At 46.7% G+C, this 14,399-nt stretch overlaps 1 long non-coding RNA gene across 5 annotated transcripts in view; it reads left to right on the top strand.

Moving 5' to 3' along the window:
• LOC132665752 (uncharacterized) overlaps positions 1–7,037 on the top strand; it is a 108,441-nt gene extending 101,404 nt beyond the window's left edge. For all 5 annotated transcript variants that reach the window (XR_013551294.2, XR_013551290.2, XR_013551291.2 and 2 more), the window contains 3 exons: positions 2,641–2,818; positions 4,284–4,468; positions 5,110–7,037. This is a non-coding gene — a long non-coding RNA (uncharacterized LOC132665752). The remainder of the gene's footprint in view (positions 1–2,640; positions 2,819–4,283; positions 4,469–5,109) is intronic.
• The last annotated feature ends 7,362 nt before the right edge of the window (positions 7,038–14,399 follow it).

Raw genomic sequence — 14,399 nt, 5'->3', positions numbered from 1 at the left:
TATGGTCAAGCGATTAATAGGATTTTGACTCAGGTCCATTTCACAGTGGGCCAAGTGTATCTCTGAACCCATTTTATGCTTATATCTCCAGTTCTGGGCTACATAATTGGAAAAGACATACTCAGTAACTGGCAGAATCCCCACATTGGTTTCCTGACCCATGGGATGACCTAAGGGCTATTATGGTGGGAAAGGCCAAGTGGAAGATTCTAGAACTGCCACAGAAGCATTATGGCATTCCTGGAGGGACTGCAGGGGTTAGTGCTACTATTAAGGACTTGAAAGTCAAAGTTAGCAAATTCGACAGTGTTTTCATTTAACTTTCCTGTTTGGCTTACGCAGATGACAGATGGATTTTAGGAGCCAACGGTGGGTCATTGTGCATTCAGTCACGTGGTGACTCCAATGGCAATTGTTATTCCACATGTGTACATTTTTCACATCTTCTAGCATCTGACATGCAGCTACCAGGATTTTGCAGATGCCTCTTCCCCTCTATACATGTTAGTGAAGGTTACCAGAAGCAGCGTGCGCTTAGCTGGCAGGGCTAACAATGTACCTTCACTGAAACAAACTCGTCTCTAGTCCTCTGTCATAATCTAATCCACAGGGCTCTTGCTTGTCCCTCTATCCCACGGGACATCATACTGATCTATTATACTGATGGCCATTGATGATATGCTGATTGGACCTAGTGAGCAAGAAGTAAGTTGGGGGACACTGACCTAGACACTTCGGTGAGACATATGTGTAACCGAGGGTGGAAATGGATCCCATAAAAATTTAGGAGCTTTAGCTCAGTGAGACTTTCTAGGCGCCAAAACACACTGAAAGAGAATTCTCCATATCTTGCACTTCCTCCACTAAGGAGAAGACACAAGTCTAGTGGGTCTTTTTGGATGTTGAAGGCAGCAGGCACTTCATTTGGTCATGTCATCTGCATCATTCATTGAAAGACTCCACAAGGTACCAGTTCTGAGTGGGTCCCCCAACAAAAGAAGGCTCTGTGGTAGATGGCTTGGCAAGCTGTGTTGCCAGGTTGACCTTGCGATGAAGGATATTTTATGACGCGTCATGTCTCTGACACATGGATGCTATCCTGAAACTTTGGCAGCTCCTTGTGAATGAATCAGAGAGAAGATCTTTAGGATTTTGGAGCATAGCCATGCCGTTCTGCAGATGGCTCTTCATTTGAAAAATAGATTTTGGCTCATTACAAGACTCAGTCTCTATGTCTTTATAGAGCAGAGACTGAACACTTAACCACGGAATCCATACCGTCCATCATGAACTGAATGTTTTCTGACAGACCAAGTCATAAAGTTGGGCAGGCACAGCTTTCTGTCATCGGTTGGATGTAACATGTACAATATCAGTCTTGTGATAAGCCACATGTAAATTATACAAACAAATGGCTCAGATACTCATGGCTCCCAGTCCCGCTTTATTGCCTCCTCTTTCTCAGCATCCACATATGGCATCACTGGGGGTTCGTTATGACCAGGTTAATGAGAGGAAAAAACTTCAGTCTTACCTTATACAAGATTGCATGACATGGCCCTCCAAAGATGGATGAAGTAACAAGTAGGATTTTGTATGCTGCTTTAGGGAGAGACTTAGTCTCTCTTTGGTCATGTGATGGTAGTTGCATCATTTTGGGTGAAAACGTAGTTTTGTTATCATCCTTACTTGGGAATTAAACATGATCTAAGGGGTGCCTGGTGGCTCAGTCTGTTAAGTGGCCAATTCTTGATTTTGGCTCAGGTCAGGATCTCACGGTTTGTGAGATTGAGCCTCGTGTTGGGCTCTGCACTGACAGCATGGAGCCTGCTTGACATTCTCTCTCTCCCTCTCTCTGTCCCTCCCCTTCTTGTGCACTCTCTCTCTCTCTCTCTCTGTCAAAACAAATAAGCTTAGAAAATGATTTCAAAAGGTATATATGGATGTCTCATTGAAAAAGGGTGGGCTGTGATGGTTTTGTGCAGTGTTAACTTGGCTACACTGGAAATATGTTCCCAAGGGTCATTGTGTGGATGTGAGTTAGACACACTCAAAGAGAAATCGTGTGATGCTTGAAAGGTGGAAAGAAAGCAGCAGCCATTACTTTCTGAAGATAGTTGTGGTTAGATGTGTCAAGAGACAAATGTAGAGACTCGAGTGGATTCCGGGCTGTTCTTTCTGCTCCTCAGTGAGAGTCCGTCAGACAGTTGCTGGTGGGGCCCACACTATCCTTGCTGTGTCCCACTCCACCTCCAACTCACCTTCCTGACAGCTGGCCCTGCTGGCCACCAGTGAGCGAGACCTGCCTTCCACAGCCTTCTCCACGGGCTCGTCTCTTGGGAGATGGGCGTGCCTGGTCCCAGCAACTCTGGCAAGTACTGACTTGTCCATTGGTGCCATCCCTCTCCAGTTCCAGTTAAAGAATCCCTCTTTTGGAGCCTTATTTCCCTAGTTTTCCCATAATTGCATGAGGTGTTGTTTCTCTAATAAATAAGAATTGTTGGTACCTCGAGCTTGGAAGAGAAGGAGAAAGTCCCCAAATCCTTGAAGAAATGAGAACAAATCTGGCCATTGTCAGGGAAGCACAGCAGGAACCAGGTCATTGACCCGTCTGCCTTCGCCACCTTTGCTGCCCTGCAGGCACACACCGAAACACATCTCAGTAGAAGTCTTCAGCGTGAAGTTTCCACCTCAGTGACCTGAACCTTCAGTGCACACGTTTAGGCTGAGAGGCAATTGTGAATCCGGACATATTCACGGCTACACTTCAGAAGACAGTAGGAGCCCCATGCACCCATCTTGGCAATCTGAGTTTGAGGTAAGTTATGTAATCGTGTCAACAGTCAAATCTTGGGTGTGGGATGGAGAGAGGAAGCTTCCAGAGTATGTCAGTGGGCGGGTTGTTGAGGTCTAAATCTCAAGCAGTCATATTAACTCACAGTTTAGCAGTAAGCAACATGTGAGTTGGGAGCCTCAGGGAAAACTGTCGAAACATGTGTCTGGAGTCTCCAAGTGCCACGAGGTAATCATTTGAAAACTTTTCACCCCCTAAAGAAACGCTCATAGAGCTGGGATCACAAAAGCAGACTTCTGAGATAAATTTGGAAATATTTCTTATCTAGACCGGCAAACAAACAAACAACCAAACAAACACAAAGCCCAGGTGCACTATGGGATTCTAGAAGGACTTAGTTGCAGAGATCCTTAAACCTGGAACTTTTAGGAAATTAATTGAGCACCATTAAATGTGGCTATCTTTCCAGGGGGACTTTTTAATGTTTAAGTCATGGGGAGAGCTAGTTACTAAACCAGAAAGGTGGTGCTTTTTTAAGAACTCTGACAAAATCAGGAAATTTAAGTTCTCATCTGGGTGTTCCCAGAAGAGTCACTTATTCTCTTTAGGTCAAAGTTTATTCATCTGTAAAACAAACAGGTTGGGCTAGATCAGAGGATAGATTAATCTCCCGATTCAGCTCTAATCAACGAGACTTCAGGGCTGAGGGGAAGTGTTATGGGAATGACGTCTGCCTTGGCCAGGCAGGAGCCTGTAATTGAACGAGAACCAAGCCTTTAGCCTGGGATCTTGGATGTTCAGCCTCACCACTTACCCAGCTTTGTGACTGAGCTTCAATTTCCCCACTTTCTGGTTCCCAAATGCCACTCTGCTCTGATGCCACAACCAACTGGGTGCATTTAAAAAATACTGATTTCTGAATTCCAAAATTGGAATTTCAACAGATACAGTTCTTTAGTTCAACAGATCCAGTTTGGAACAGGGATCTGTGTTTCTAGAAACCTTTTCAGGTAACAGTGACTGGTAGCCTTATTTCAAAATCCCTGCTCTAACCAACACACACACACACACACACACACACTCAGGTTATTACTCTTACACACTCCATGTATGTAAGGAAGTCCATTTAAACACAGAATTCTAATTTGAAAAAGAGAGAATTCCTTAGTCTCATAATAAAATGAGTTTATTCACTTATGCCCCTATCTCTGCTAAAGGGTTTGAAGTGCAGGAAGTCTCAGTTAGAAGTTCTTCATCTAGGGACACCTGGGTGGCTCAGTCGGTTGAGCCTCCGACTTTGGCTCGGGTCATGATCTCGTGGCCCATGGGTTCGAGCCCCGCGTTGGGCTCTGTGCTGACAGCTCAGAGCCTAGAGCCTGCTTCTGATCCTGTGTCTCCCCTTCTCTCTGCTCCTCCCCCACTCACTGTCTGTCTCTCTTTCTCAAAAATAAATAAACGTTAAAAAAAAAAAAACAAGACAAAAAAAAAGAAGTTCTTCATCTGACTTTCCAAAAGACTACAGGAAAGCCTCGCTTGGAGGAATACAGTGGAGACGTCCGGCATCTGGACATTCCTTCTGCGTGATGGCACACATCTGGCTCTTTGGAATGAGCAGGACGTTTCCTTTCCAGTTTCCCTCCAGATGTCTGAGGATGTGAAGATACAGCCCAAGAGGTGAGCAATTTATCAAGCGTCACTGACTAATTAAAAGCCAGGGCTCGGCAGAAACCTTGCCGGCTTCATTATCCTCATCGTGTAAAAATGCCCAGGCTTTCTCATGCAGACACACGCTTCGGTCAATCAGACAGTGGACTTGTTTGCTCCCTTCGCTTTATCCATCCAGGCCTAAGAGGCCCACAACTAAGCGAGAGATTGGTGTGCACGTGCAAACGGATGTCCTGGAACAGAGGGGTGAAGAGGGGCTCGACAGAGGGGCTTCTATAGAATCCAAATTAAGCTAATGCCATTCAAACTCCTGCCCAGCTATGTTGGGCCTTCTCAAGGTTGCCGAAATTGAATTCAAAAGCCAAAAACGTATTGCTAGCCCGGCTCACAGAACAACTGTCGATTGCGAACACATGGTTTAGCAATGCGTAAGATGCTCTGGGGTGACACTTGGGGTTGTTGATTAAGTGGGATAATCAAAGAAACATCATTCCATACCCTTGCCCTTGCACACCCACTCACATCCAAAATAATATTTTTTTAGAAAAAGCACTAAGAAAAAAAAAATCACTAGGTGAAATAAAAATCCCTGATGAAAATACTTACTGGTCCCAAAGATGGAAATTAAACTTTGAATTTGATTTTTATAGATGTCCGCGGAAATGCCACACAAAGCAAGATGCTGTGCACTTAGGGATTCTTGCAGTTTTGGGTGCAATGTCTGAAACGAAGGAGGTTAAGATCCTCGGCCATGAAGAATCCAGTATGTATATCTTTAGGGGACAGCAAAACAAACAAACAAACAAATCACGCCGGAGACATGTCTGTTTCATCAGTCAAGGACGCCTGTGGACACTAGGCAAGGGCCAAACCAAATGCCTGCGCTCGGAAAATACCCACTGGGCTGAGGAGGGGCAAGGGAGGAGGTGGTCAAGGATAGCCTGGCGGCCCCCCTCCAAAACCCCAGCTTGGAAATGCTTTGTTACAGGCGAGTGTCGGTGGCTTAGGTTCGAGTGGGTGAAACCTGGACCAAGAAGGTGGTCCTGCCGAGTGGAGGAGATGAAAATGTGCAGCACAGAAATCCTTACAAAGGGTGCTGGTGCTCAGGCAATTTCAGCGTTCTGGAGTATTTTCTTTTAATGCGTGCTATTAGAAGAACTCCTGGCTGTAAGAGGCTGTGCAGATAGGCAGAGAGCACCCTGGCTCGGCTCTCCGGGTTTTGTGCTCAGCCTTGCTGTTAACTCCCTGCAACTTGGGGGACTCACTCCACCTTCTGAGTCTCCGTTTCTCCTTATCTTCTTCGGCAGATTCCCTTTGCAAGAGGAATTCCTGGCAGAGTTCTGCTTCTTTCCCCTCCTCCTTCTCCTTTGTCTGTAACCACGTTCCTGCTGAATAAATCCGTCCCTATATCCTCACGGACACAGGCCTGAAACCCCTCGAGATGTACTAACGGCAGGCAGAGTGTGTGTTTGGGGAGGGGGTGGCTGGGTAGCGCTGCTGCGTGTAGATTGCAAGGGGGACAAAAAAACCGTGCAGACAGATGCTTTTCTCTTTCTGTTCTTCTCTGGTGGAGGTTTCCCCCAGGCTTGGCCTGGTTGGAGCAGAGCTGAGCATCAGGACATTCTGAGTTCAGAAGGCAAGAAAGAAAATGCAATCGGCAAGGATTTTCTCTTGCTCACGCCCCATCCTGAGTGCAGCCTGGTGGCGGGGACTGTGGTCTGAAGCAGCGCTTCCCAAAGTGTGCCCCATCCCCTCCACCTGGTTAGCAGCCAACATTGCCCAGATTCAGATTCAGGGAAGGAGCGTGGGTACAGCCGGGGGGGGGGGGGGCATTCTCAGTCTTGGTTCACTTCCCAGTGGATTCTTGCTGTGTTTCTCAATCACTTTTTTCATTATCACCTCCCTTAGGAGAAAAAATAGCTTCGATTAAAGTTCTGCCTGTTGAAGGAAATGAAATACTGAGAAGTAAGCTTTTGATGGGTAACATTCACCTTTGGAAAGCCACAAACCATGATAATATCTGTGGTTTTTGGCCCCAGAGAATTAATTTGTGCCCCATTAGGGGTGATGTCTCCCACCTCGAGAGGGCATGCTTTGGAGGTCCAAGCAGGTGTTTCAACAACATTGCCTGGTTTCCAGAGGCCATACCTGGCGTCTCCTTCTTCTTTTCCTGGGACAGATGGGAAACTGTCCCAGGAAAAGAAACTCATTCCTAATTTGCTTGGAACCCGATCAGGTTTGTGATAGAGATAACAGATAGAAGAATTATTAATGTATGGAGGGGATTTGGAATAGGTTTTAAGAGGAAGGGTTCACATTTTAGTTCTGCCTGTCGTTGGCTAGTTAACCTTAGGCAAGTTATGTAACCTCCCTGGGCTTCACTTTCTCAATCTGTAAATTGGAAATAGTATGACCTCACCGGGTTTTTGTGACCATTTAATGATAAAGTACATGACATGTGCTTAAGAGAGTGCCTGGCACCTATTTAGCTTTTATTGGAGTCCCCATTTGTTCATTTTCATGATTAATTTTTAATCCGATTACCTAATTTCAGGCATGTGAAGTGATAATAAGTAAGTGTTCCCAAATAACACTTTTATGTTTTTGCTTATTGGAGGGTGGAGTGGGTGGGGTGGTGCTGATTTCTCCTTTAAGGAATGATTAATGGCAAGAATTCTTGGCTCTTGACTTTGGTAAACAGGAGAGTAGCACTTTTCTACAGCCTCCCAGTTAGGTCATTTTGCAAGCCATGAAGTTATTAGGAACCCACGTTTTAAATCTTGCCTCTATTGCTTGAAACCTACGTGAGCAGAACATGTTCCGAGACGTTGCTGTGTCTCAGTTTCCTCTTCAGTGAAATGGGAGCAATCGTGCCTGCCTCACACGTGGTGATTCGATGAGGTCATCCATGCCAGATGGCGCAACTTGTTAGCAAGGGTGTCTGTCTAGTCTCGTCAGAAAACCGTCCAGGGAAGTCTACGTGTCTTAAGTGGTCTGACTTCACCCCTAATTGCAGTCCAAGCTGCTGTCGTCCGCAGGGCACTTCCCTGGGATGCGTGTAGGGAAGTGTGCTATCTCCCACCAGGTTCGAACAAAAACACCCATGACCCCCGTCGCGGCTGGCAGCCGCTCTCACAGCCGTGAGGCCACCCGCTTAGGATGAAGCCAGCCGGGTGGGTGTGGGACAGGGAGAATAGGAAAGGCTTGCATTGCTGGTGGCTGTGCTGGGTCACTTATCAACCGGCCCTGATACTCTCCCTCCCGCTGCACTTCTGGTTATGTGTCATAATAAGAAATAGCCTATTTCTTTATTGCGTGAGGAAGTCTGAGTGCAGGTTAAAAGCCCCCCCAGTGAATACATCTAGTTTCCAAAAATCATTACAACTTTGGATTTTATTTAGCTCCTCTTTTATTTATCCACTCTTCTTTTTAAAAAAATTTTTTTTAATTTCTATTTGAGAGAGAGAGAGAGAGAGAGAGAGGAGAGAACATGAGCGGAGGGGGCAGAGACAGAGACAGAATCTGAAGCAAACTCCAGGCTTGGAGCTGCGGGCTGTCAGCACACAGAGCCCAATGCAGGGCTTAGACTCACGAGTGGTGACATCATGACCTGAGCTGAATGGAGTTGGACGCTTAACCGACCGAGCCACCCAGGTGCCCCTATTCATATTCACTTTTCTATTCATGCATTCAATTATTTTTCCTGAGCCTTTGTGTGAATAGCACCATGCCACGCAGTGGGAAACACAAGAACTTAATGCTCTGCCTACCTCCCCAAGAAGCTTAGATTAGATACGTATCTTCCTGTGAGGAGGAAGGTCACGGATGGAGCCACTAGTTGAGAAGACCCTTCGGGGAGGGGCTCCCATGAGACACGGCATCGAGGCAGGACCGCCTGGTTGAGTTTCTGGAGGACAAATGGCCGGTCAGTTTGGTTGGAGAATTCATAGAAGACCGTTAAGACAAGAATCTAGGGAATCGAGAATTAGCATGGCATTAGCCTAAAGAGTTTGCGTTGTTTTTTTAAATACAAATAAGAACTCACTGAAGACTTGAGGTCTAGAGCCATAGGATGCAAAAAGCATTTTCGGAGGAGTAAGTTGACAGACTTGTGGAACCGAGATAAGGAGGTTGGAGGGAGGAGGGCCAGTTCGGAGGGTCTATTACCTAGGCCTCCCGCACCCCCGCCCCGCCACTCCTTTCAAAGTGACAGAGGTGTGCGGGACCCCCCAGAGGAACACTGGTTCTGTGTGTCTTGACTCCAGTCTTTCTGGAGATAGTCCCAGGTTATCAGTAAGACCCACTCTGGAGCCAAAGCAGGATACAAGGATGTGAGGTATTTTGTTTTGTAATGTGGGAGATTGGTGTTCATTTTATTTCATTTCTCCTTATGTCCAGTGCACGGAGTTGGGTTCATCACACTCCTCAGCTCATGGCCCCTGAGAGGATTGAAGGAAGGTTCTCAGTTTAATATTCTGAGGTAAACCAGCCCATAATTCAGATGGTTGGCCTCTCGATGGTCCTCATCTTTTCTGTTTTCGTCCGTATTCTTAAACATGTGAGATAACCCAAAAGTATTTAGACTATTGGCTCTGCCTTTAGTGAGGTGGGCCCGAGTCAGAACAAGGTCTACTCTTCCAGATCATCAGATCTTCAAAGCCCCGAGTATCTAATAATCACCTTCTAGTGTACTTCGTGGTCTGATTCGCTGCATTCATTATAAGTATGGGCGACTTTACTGTCCTATCACTAAATAGTGTTCATCTGGCTTGAAAAAAAAACTCGAGGCTTTTCTGTAACTAATTAGCGATTGTAAATATGCCCATCTCCCACTCTTTTAAAAAAAATTTTTAATGTTTATTTTTTTTTTTCTGAGAGAGAGAGAAAAACAGAGCATGGAGCAGGGGAGGGGCAGAGAGAGAGAGGGGGAGACACAGAATCTGAAGCAGGCTCCAGGCTCTGAGCTGTCAGCACGGAGCCGGATGTGGGGCTTGAACTCGTGAATCTAGAGATCACGCCCTGAGCCGAAGTTGAACGCTTAACAGACTGAGCCACCCAGGCGCCCCTCCCACTCTTAATATAGACGGTCATATATTCAGCAGTGACAATAGTTCTACTTACTTCTTTCCAAGTGTGTATTTATTCCCTCATTTACAGATGCAACAGACATTTGAGCACCTACCATGGGTTGCATCGTTTATCAAATGTGGCGGCCATTTGGAATCCACTGCATCCCTTCCCTTCCCTATTCAACATGTCTATAGTGCCTCCTGCTCTCCTGAGACTGCTCCCAGCTCTCAGACCCCATGGCATCCTTACCTTGCACCGTGCCTCAGTGCTGCTGGGTTCTGTCGATCACCCCTCCCTGAACGGCTTCCCTTGACCGCTAATTTTTGCTATCCTTCCCTCCGATGACTTATCTCTTAGATGGAATTCTTCAGACTTCTGGCCTTGGTACTCTTTCTTTCTGAAGCTATATCCCTAGCTGGTTTGTCTCATCCTGTGTGTCCATGACTCTCATATCTGTCTCTCCAGGCTGACCTTTCCCTGGAGATCTGTCCTCTGCCTCCACTCTACCCCTGGGGGCCACTTCTCAGTCTTTATCTGAAAAATGAAAACGTCATCCTCTCCCAGCCCCCTCTTTTCCCATATTTTTGCCCTGGCTAATGGAGCTCATCACTAAAGTCAGCTGATCCACGTGGGGTGCATCCACAAGACAGAGGCTGCAGAAGATTCTTGCACCTCTGGTAACTTGCTTCTATTGACTGAGGTGTGGGCCACAGAGTTGTTCAGAGTAAAATGCTGAACGTTGGTCTCTCCTTATACATAAGAATGATTGTTCCCAAAGAACATGTCTCCTTAGCTTGAGATCTTTCTGGATGGACAGAAAAAGGGGTGGGGCTAAGGCCGCTTTGTCAACGGTCCATGGGTGGTTTGCTTCTTTGGGTGACCTCTGTCCTGGATGTCAAGGAAGAGGAATATTTGGGAACCAGTCCCGTTGTGGCTGTTCCTGGGAGTTTAGTCAGATTAAGCACACTCAGAAGATGAAAACGGTGGGTTTTCGGGAGAGCTCTTGCCCCTGTGGCCTCATCTGCGGGTCCCCCGGAGGAGCCATTCCGAACAGCTTCTGGCAGCACAGTTACGCGGGCTGTGCTGTGCTTTAGTGCCTTTGCACAAATTGGAGTCTGTGCTGACAACGGTCGTTCATTCATTGGTCCCTCAAATATAAATGGAGAGATGACTCAGCAGCCCCACTCCTAGGTATGTACCTGAAATAATTGAAAGCAGGGACTCAAGACGATACTTCTACACCCATGTTCATAGGCGCCCTTTTCACAGCAGCCAAAAGATGGAAGCAGGCCAAGTGTCCACCGACAGACGAACGGACACACAAAATGGGGGCGGGGGGGACGTACACACAAGGGGGAATTATTCAGTCTTAAAAAAGAATGAAAATCTGATACATACACAACATGGATGAACCTCGAAAGCCTTATGCTAAGTGCAATAAGCCAGACAAGAAAGGAAAAGTATTGTGCAATTCCAACTTACATGGGATATGTAGAATAGGCAAATTCAGAGAGACAGAGAGACAGAAAGTGTGTAGAGGTTACCAGGGGCTGGGGGAGGGGAGGGGGGGGTAGCTATTGCGTAATGGGTACAGAGTTTCTGTGCAGGATGACGAAAAGTTTTGGACACAGTGGTGATGATTGCACAACACTGTGGATATAATTAATGCCCCTGAATAGAACACTTAAAAATGCTTAAAATGGCAAATTTTGTTATATATATTTTGCCACAATAAGAAAATATATAAACGGAGAGAGAGCGTGCGCCAGGGTGCGTTCACCAATGTGAATTTCTAGGGCAGGAACCTTGCCTGATCTGACTGTGTATCCTCTGAGCCCAGCACACAGGAAGCGCAACTAACAAGGACCTTGAGGTTGGGTCTTGAAAAACTGAGAGATGAGAGGCAGTGGCACGTAAGTACATCTAATCTTTCTATTTTGTTATCCTGGAACTTAGGTACTGTGCTGATTAGGTCCCTTTTTGCTCTAGAAATTGTCCCCTTCTGGGTGGTAGGGGCGGAGAGAAGGATTGGCCACGGCTCCGTGAAGTGTCGTCTGGTGACAAGCTTTGGACAAACCTGCAGGATACAGGGCATGGTTTGTTGAGGGCACATGCGGGGACTGGATTTGGAAAGTCAAGTGAAGAGGGGCTGGGGATGTCTCGATTCTCAGCTCAGAGCTTTGAGGTAGAGAGGCCGAGGGCTCCTGGGCAGGGGAGTGCTATAGGAGAGTGTGGGTTGAGAGAGGTGGCCTCTGGGGACCAGATGCACTCTTCCTGTGCAGGCTGGGCTCTTCCAGGCAGACTCCAGCAGCCACACGTAGCCTTGTGGCTTCAGCACACAGCTAGGCACGGCCCGTGCAAAGGTTGTGATTATGTGGATCAGAACTGGCTTTTCCCCGGGAGGAGGGGAAGGATGTCTCCTCTTTTTCTTCTTCAGTTTTTCCTGAAAAAAAGAAAACAACAACAACAACAACAACAAAAAACCAGCCAAACCCAAAAAACAAGGAAGTACTCCTCCCTGTGTCCTTCAAAGCTCTGTGGCATCTTCAGATCTGGGTACTTGAAAGCTAAAGCTGGTCATAATTTCCGATGGACATAATGTGCATTTGAAATTCTTTTCCACATCAAATTAAATCTGTCTTGGACTGATTTCCTGGAAGTGTTTTTCATTAGAATAATAGTCCTCAGCTGAGAGATCAGATACCGCAGAAGGGGAAACAGGAACAGGGGACCATCAAGTACATCCTTCGGGGAGATACCCAGTGGTTGCCTCTGGGGGACTATTCGGGAGAGACCATCCCTTCTCTAGGCCTGTGCCAGGGAAGATGTGCTGGTCTGGTGGCCCACCAGTTACTTCAGTGATACAATCTTTCTTTCTTTCTCTTTCTCTTTCTCTTTCTCTTTCTCTTTCTCTTTCTCTTTTCTTTTCCTTTTCTTTCTTTCTTTCTTTCTTTCTTTCTTTCTTTCTTTCTTTCTTTCTTTCTTTCTTCTTTTTCTTTCTCTCTTCTTTCGAGACATAACCAGCAGGGGAGAGGGGCAGAAGGAGAGAGAGGGAGAATCCTAAACAGGCTCCACACTCAGCACAGACCCCAATGTAGGGCTCGATCCCACGACACTGGAATCATGACCTAAGCTGAAATCCAGAGTTGGACACTCACCCAACTGAGCCCCCTAGGCACCCCATTTTTAACTTAAAGTGTAAACAGAAAAGGAATTGGGTTCAACTAGGAAACCACCCACTAACCCCCGCCCCCACGCCCCCCATCCCCCACCCCCAGCCACCTAAAATCCATTGCGTCCCTACTGGCTGCGCATCCTTCTGTGGTGCCAGGAATATAATGGTTAGTAAGACAAAGTCCTTGAAAGAGAATAAAGCTCACAGGAGGAAACCCCAGGGACCAAGACAAAGCTCCGGGAGTATCTGATGACTCTTTTTTCTGGTCTGAAATGTATCCTTCTGTGGAAGGCAGATATGCATCCTCTGCCTTACCTACAGAGGGTTCCAGACTGATGGAGGAAATCCTTCTGAAATTCTTTCCTCCTCCTCCTCTCTGAAACATGACTTGTTTACTGCAGGCTGTTAACGGCCTTGAGAGTGTCTTTAATCCTCAGCCAGGGTCTTTAAATATAATACATCAATAACAGGTAATTATTCTCTTTGAACTTTTTGCTCCTTTCCCCTATACCCTGCGGGGTGAGCTTGGAACTTTTAAGCACTGTAACAGATTCTTCCTATCAAAGTGTCAAAACTCATAAGGCATATGTCAAAGAATTCGTTTGCTTACTTTAATCTGCCTCCCCTCCTCCCTCCTTGTACTTCTAAGTCTCACCACAAGCTTTGTGGATTACTGTGCTGAGGGCCAGTCTTCAGCCTTGAAGCTTTTCTTTAAACCAGGACCACCTCGGACCCTGAAGAATTTGCCCCCACGCACCCAACCTCGTCGCCCTTAAGAACCTCGGGGGCGCCTGGGTGGCTCAGTCGGTTAAGCGGCCGACTTCAGCTCAGGTCACGATCTCGCGGTCCGTGAGTTCGAGCCCCGCATCGGGCTCTGGGCTGATGGCTCAGAGCCTGGAGCCTGCTTCCGATTCTGAGTCTCCCTCTCTCTCTGCCCCTCCCCCGTTCATGCTCTGTCTCTCTTTGTCTCAAAATAAATAAAACGTTAAAAAAAAATTAAAAAAAAAAAAAAAAAGAACCTCATGCGGTTGAGTTTGTTGCTCCTGGCCTGTCACGTTATTCCTGTTTCGAACGTGTCCAGGAAAATCCTGTCAAATTCAAAACTTCCTTTTGCCCCAAACCCATCTTTGATCTGAGAGGCCTGGACACAACTGGCTCTGAGCAGCTCGCTCTGTGCACGCTGGGGCCCAGGAGCTCTTTTTGCAAGCATCTCAAGGAAACAAGAAATGGTTTATTTGTTCCGTTGGCCAGGGTGAGTGATGGATGGCCTGCTCCTTAGCTCTTGTGAACTCCTGGACCAGCCCTGTCCTGACGACAGCTTTGTCACCAGGGAGCTCTTGTCATCTCCCTGAGTACTCTCTATGGGCTGTGGATTGGTCTGCTCCATGGAAGCCACTGGCACAGTTTTCCACTTTTTTTTTTTTTTTTTCTAACAGGTTGGAGTAGCCAAGTGACTGCTCTAACCTTATTGCTACATCATTGTGTTAAGGGTGTCAGTTTGGTTCTCTGTTCAAATAAACTCTTTACTGCCCACCCAAGGCTCTCGTGTGTGTGTGAAGGGGATTTCCAGACATCAGCTAAAGTGGTACACAAATGAATATACATGCTGTTCACTCAGAAATTGAATGCTTAGGTGTGCAGAGCAGATGGTCAAGGGGTTCTGTCAGAATTTCCTGTCTCTGGCTCGCCCGAGGG

The sequence above is a fragment of the Panthera onca genome, chromosome D3 (assembly GCF_046562875.1).
Source record: "Panthera onca isolate mPanOnc1 chromosome D3, mPanOnc1 haplotype 2, whole genome shotgun sequence".
Lineage (NCBI taxonomy): Eukaryota > Metazoa > Chordata > Mammalia > Carnivora > Felidae > Panthera > Panthera onca.
The sequence above is the reverse complement of the archived record's forward strand: the minus strand, read 5'-3'. Positions and strand labels throughout refer to the sequence as shown.